This window comes from Onychomys torridus, chromosome 6 (assembly GCF_903995425.1).
Source record: "Onychomys torridus chromosome 6, mOncTor1.1, whole genome shotgun sequence".
In the NCBI taxonomy this organism is placed as follows: Eukaryota; Metazoa; Chordata; class Mammalia; order Rodentia; family Cricetidae; genus Onychomys; species Onychomys torridus.
The window spans coordinates 50,964,878-50,971,339 of NC_050448.1; the positions used below are offsets into that span (position 1 = coordinate 50,964,878).

The 6,462-nt window shown below is 36.9% G+C and overlaps 1 pseudogene; it reads left to right on the forward strand.

The window, feature by feature from the left end:
* Positions 1-3,739: 3,739 nt before the first annotated feature.
* LOC118586164 lies at positions 3,740-5,923 on the forward strand (annotated as a pseudogene).
* Positions 5,924-6,462: the final 539 nt, after the last annotated feature.

The window sequence follows — 6,462 nt, forward strand, 5'->3', positions numbered from 1 at the left end:
TCTTATTTAGTTTCCTAGTAAAGTGTGCTAGTTGCTTAAGCATTATCAATCAAAAATTTCTTAACTACCAGTCTATTATTTGAATCAACAGTTCAGACTATTTGGGATAGCACTTTCCAACTCGGCTGTTGAAGATATGGCTTTTACTGAGTTACTAAATGTAGATTCTTTAGCAAGCTTGTTATACAATGAGACTATTCATTTCTTATGATAAATAATTATTTCAGAATTGAAAAATAGAAATTCCTCTCCAGTGTTATGGTTCATAATTATTTCATTAGTGTTTGGTCAATATTTTATTTAAGGATAAAAATGTTTTCAGGGGGGTGAAGATATTGGTAGTCTCAAAGGAATATTGTTTCGAAGGAGAAATACCAACAACATTTCCTCAAAAACTTAACCTAGATATATAAGTATCTCATTGTGACTTGATGATTCTTTCAATTTAATTATTACAATAGAATTGAGATAATTAAGAAATGTGGGCTCTAAAAGTCAAATCTAGTCATCTCACTGCTCTTATAAAATAACAAATTTATTTGAAGACATGAAATGGTTTGAAGTAAACATAGAAGAAAATAAAAATACTTAGAAGGAGCTCTATTGATACGTGTATGTTGTGCAGCTTTTATGTAAAGTCATCAAGTGTTGGGCTCCTGACATACAACACTTGTCATCTCATTCCCTTGGAGGCTGAGAGAGTCAAGCTTTTCGATAGGAGCAGTCATTGTGGTGCTTTACATTCAAGGTCATATTGGGTTTAATAGTGACTCAGAGAGCATCTGGGCCAACTACACCATAAAAATTGTATAAACCCTACATTCACTCATTAATAATACATTAATGGAATAATGAAGGATATGTTATATTAGCATAAATCATACAAAATTATTCTAAAAAAATTTGAAACTTTTTTATCTGAAAAAAAATTATAAAAAGGTACACTTAATTTTTAAACATTTTATGACAATAATTATGACTAATTTGATAGGATGGACCAAATGGAAAACATAGCATTTGCCAGTTAAGAATATAGGCTATTTTCTTGTAAGTAACTCAATTAAAATGATCTGACAAATTTTTAATGTATTTCTTTTTTTCTTTTCAGAGACTAATACATGTACATGATTTTCCCCAAGTAAATGGAAAATCTTTTGTCCAAACCCACTGTGACTTTCTAGAGAAAAAGAATTGTTCCTTTGTTTCATAGCCTGGGTCATAAACAATTTAATCACAAAATTAGTTACTTTTCAAACTGACAAACCAAAGCATATCCCATTGTTCTCTTTACACATTTGTATGTTCCTGCCAACACTGGCCCAGTATAATCTCACCCACATAGAACAGTTGTAACTTTTAATTAAGTAAATAGCTGCAATTTCACACAGCAAAATGAAAATCAGACAGGCAATTGATTTGTGTTGTGTATAAGCACTTCAGTGAGTTGAGAAATCCAAAGCAAAGTTGACTTCATGTGACATGATTTTAATGAGCAAGCCTGATATCATTCATTAGCCTAATTCAAAGGCATAGTGTATAAACATATAGAAAACAACTCCATCCTTACAACAAAAACAAAACAATATAAAAATTTGTGATATAATTTTGATTCAGTTTAGTTTAATGAATTTGTCAATCTTATATGTTTAGTCTTATGTTTGTATATTTGCTTTTTTGAGGGATGAATTGGTAGAAGAACTAAGAAAGTTTATATTATATATTGTTTGTGAAAATCCAAATACTTCTAAAGCTAAAAAATAATTTAAGTTATAGCCATATTGATACACAAAGAAAAGAAATGTTTTTTTCTGTATTATATTTTAAATCAAAATATTTAATAAGCATGTTACTAAAAACCAACTTTAATTTTGTGACCTTCAATTTTAAGAAATACAATTCTACAATTTTTGCTTAAGAGAAAGAAGTCTGACTTGTATTCTTAAGGCATTAGAAATTTATTATCTTTACATTTTGTGAAACTTAGGAACATTAGGTTCATATGTAATGAGGTTCATCTCTGTAAACCAGTTGGAGCAAATCCAGTTTTAAGAAGCCTGATAAACCCCTGCGAACTTATGTATCAAAATATTGCTTCTCATCCTAATCACTATAGTGATATTAGGCAACTTGAGTTTATAAGTAGGTTATGAAAATCAGGAAACTGACAAATAATGGGCTGTATCATTAAGATGTGACATAGATCATAATCAACAATCTGATGGAGATCATTAAGTGTTTCCATTCACATAACCAGGTACCTAGGGGAAAATAACTTCTAAGTACCCCACAACATAGACACAAAAGCAAGAGTACCTAATCATCACAAAATTATAGTTATGAATAATTGAATTCTACTAGGTGGGTAATGATAAGGAAAATTAGATCAGACAAGATGATCCTATCAAGGTCATTTTTGTAAAATAGCAACTTCCGGACAAATCTACAGTACACCAGGTCATATTGTAAAAACTGTAAACTACACTCTTCAAATTTTAAGTTCCTGGGGTCATTTATAGAGCTTCAATAAGAGATGTTCTTGGTCTTCAGTACTTCTTGGGGTACACTTTGATGTCAGCAAACTTCATTTTGACTAAATCAGATAAGTCCATGAAGACATCAAAGCAAAATGATTGAATACTATAGTGGTTGGAGCTTTAAAAGGTTAAATGATCATCAGTCAAACTTTTTTTTCCAACTTAATATTAGTGAAAGAATGAATACCGTGTCCTTTATTATTATGCCTACAAAGGATATGTTAATCTGCTAGTTTTTGTAGGCATTAAAAAATTAAAATTCTGCAATTATAATTAATAGTTAAATTATGTGATAATATTTAAACTTTGGGGATTGTAAGGTGGTCCAGAAAAAGAATAATATGAATTTCTATCTGGCAAATATTCAAAAATTGTCTTGAGACCCTCTTGAATTGAAAAAAAAAAACCCTCTGTAAATAAAAAAAATCTAAAAAAAATCAAGGCCTCAGTTACACCGAGGGACATGACAATCCATGTTTTGTCTCATTTGTCTTTATGTCAGATAATTTTTACAAAAATTATCTTATCCTTCCTTTTCCATCATTCATTTTCTTTATATATCTAATACATAGTTATCTTTAACAATAACAATAGAAAATTTTAATTTTATGTGGTCATATTTTACTTGTGTACCCCAATAAATATTATTTGGGGATCAGAGCAAAGAGCCAGCCACTATATTGAGCACAGAATCAGGCAGTGGTAGCACATACCTTAAGTCCCAGCACTAGTTAACCACAGAGGTCTGGAGGTCTGTACAGACAGACAGGAAGTGATAGAGCTGGGCAGAAAGTGGAAGTGATGTACCTGGGTGGAGAGGGCACAGAAAGGGTGTGAGTACTTAGGAAGTAGCTCTCTCTGGAGGCTGAGGAGTTGGTAAGGTGAGCTTGCCTGTGGCTTGTCCTATTCCTCTGATCTTTCAGTTTTCACCCCAATATCTGGCTCTGTTTTTTTTTTTTAATTAATAAGACCATTTAGCAATTTGTCTTATAATTTCATCTTTTGGATCCTGAAGTTACTAACATTTCTTTGTGTCATTTGATATGTATTAATAGGTTTTCTGCCCCCAGTAATAAGTTTCTCCACTGACTCAATAAGCCAGATTAAGCCAACTTGAAAAAGTATAACAGGTTTATTTGAGCAAAGCAACTCTCTGGTGAGTTTTCTAATCCCAGAAACCTAATCTAGAGAAGCCACATCCACAAATGAAAGTAGAGAGACTTTATAAGTTGAAGTCAAGGGGTGATGATGTGCCCATCACAAGGTGGGTTTGTTTCCCAAAATGGCTAAAAGCTGAACACTTTAGGTGGGGCTTGGGCAGCTGACAACTTCAGAAGAGAAGACTGCTGTAGTAGTCACCAAGGATGCAGGAAACAGGTAGTGTTTTAGTGCCTTTCCTTTGCTTGGAGACTCCTTGGGCAGGTGGGGTTTGGAAAAAGAGAGAGAGATAGAAATTGGCCTTCTCAGACTTGCAGTGGTGAGCTGGAGGTTCCAACCACCAAACAAATATGTCTTATTTTGTTCTTCATGTTATTTTACTAATCAGCACACAGTGCTGAAAGTTCTGGGAATTTTTAGGAGTACCTTTGTGGTTGTCTTCTGATACAAGTGAAAGTTAGGATTAGCTTTTGTGGTTCTTATTTTCATTAATAAAATACTTAAGAATGAACTCAAAAGAAGCTCAAGAACACACTTACTCGAGGTATAAAGAAAACTCCTAGGTAGGCAAACTCTAAATCTTGGCGGCTTTATGTGATGTAGCAAGAAAGACAAGAGAAAAAGGAAATACCAGCCACTGAAACAAATGTGGAGGACAGGTGTGTGGTAGATAAGTAGTCAGATGGAGGAGTAAAGAGTTTCAGGTATGCCTGTGCCAACCTGGCAGCTGGCACTGCCATCCTGCTGGAGAACCTCCGCTTTCATGTAGAGGAAGAAGGGAAGGGAAAAGATGCTTCTGGGAACAAGATTAAAGCCTAAAGCCGAGCCAGCCAAAACTGATGCTTTCCCAGCCTCACTGTCCAAACTTGGGGATGTCTATGTCAATGATGCTTTTGGGACTGCACCAAGCCCACAGCTCCATGGTGGGTGTGAATCTGCCACAGAAAGCTGGTGGATTTTTGATGAAGAAGGAACTGAACTACTTTGCCAAAGCTTTGGAGAGTCCGGAACGACCCTTCCTGGCTATCTTGGGAGGAGCAAAAGTTTCAGACGAGATCCAGCTGATCAACAATATGCTGGACAAAATCAATGAGATGATCATTGGTGGTGGGATGGCTTTTTTACCTTCCTGGAGGTGCTCAACAACATGGAGATTGGAACTTCTCTGTATGATGAAGAAGCCAAGATTGTCAAAGATCTCATGTCCAAAGCTGAGAAAAATGGTGTGTAGTAGGAATCTTAAAGAGTTCTTATTAATAAGAACCTGAGGCCAGTTATTGGTGTAAATGCTGGAAGATCAGAGAAACAGAACAAGCCACGGCTATCTTACCTTGCTAGTTCCTCAGGTGATCCTGTTTCCACAGGCTGGAAGCTTCTGAGTCCTCCTCTACATGAATCTCAGCTGAACTGTGTTGCTCCAAAGCCAGATGCTTAACTAATTACATGCTTTACTCTTCCAGTTCCTGGTCCTCACGCCTTATGTACCTTTCTCTTTCTGCCCCCACTCCCTGGGATTAAAGGTTGGGTTTCTGGGATTAATAGCATGGGTCACCATGCTTAGCTGTTTCTACAGTGGCCTTGAACTCAGAGATCCACCTGGCTCTGCCTCCCAAGTGCTGGGATTAAAGGTGTGTACCACCACCGCCCAGCTTCTGTTAGGGCTTACTCTTCCTATTTTCTAGCCACCATTTTTGGCTTTGTTCTAGTGGCTGTCTGCTCTCTGACCCCAGATAAGTTTATTTCGGGGAACACACAATATTTCAGGCAACACAATACCCACCACAATGGTGTAAAGATTACCTTGCCTGTTGACTTTGTCACTGCTGATAAATTTGATGAGAATGCCAAGACTGGCCAAGCTACTGTGGTCTCTGGTATACCTGCCGGCTTGGTGGGCTTGGACTATGGTACTGAGAACAGCAAGAAATACGCTGAGGCTGTGGATCGAGCTAAGCAGATTGTTTGGAATGGACCTGTTGGGGTATTTGAATGGGAAGCTTTTGCCAGGGGAACCAAGTCCCTCATGGATGAGGTGGTAAACGCCACTTCTAGGGGTTGCATCACTATCATAGGTGGTGGAGACACTGCCACTTGCTGTGCCAAATGGAATATGGAGGATAAAGTCAGCCCTGTGAGTGTTGGGGATGGTGCCAGTCTAGAGCTTCTGGGAGGTAAAGTCCTTCCTGGGGTGGATGCTCTCAGCAATGTCTAGTATTTGCCTGCCTTTTGGTTCCTGTACAGAGCTCCTAAGTCAACTTAGCATGTTTTCCGCATCTCCATTTGGTGTTAGTGCAAAATTCAGCTATCTGCTGAGATGCAGCACTAGGAACCCTTAAACAGTTGCTCAGCATCTCAGCTCGTCTTTCTGCATCGGGATTTGTCTACGTTCTTCAAGATCCCAATTAAGTTCCTTAGTGACTAAAACCGTTGTGCATTCTATAGTGCATCTATTTATATTTTGCCTGTAAAAGAAAGTGAGCTATAAAAGCTTAGTTCTCTTTGAGTAGCCTCTGGTTAGCTTGGTCACCATTCATGCCTGGCATGGAAATGAGATGAAATTCCAGCTGTAGGTTTGGAAAAGTTGATGATCTATTAATAAAGATGTCCATGGGGGGGTGGGGGGGGAGTTCCAGGTAAAGAGTAAAACCTAGATCTTCACAGAATGTATGCTTACAAAAGGAATGAAAAGTAGAAAGAGAAAACAGCACTTTTCTGATTAATTCTGAAAAAAAGGCAGTTAGTGAACTACATAGCTATGGCTTTGCATGCC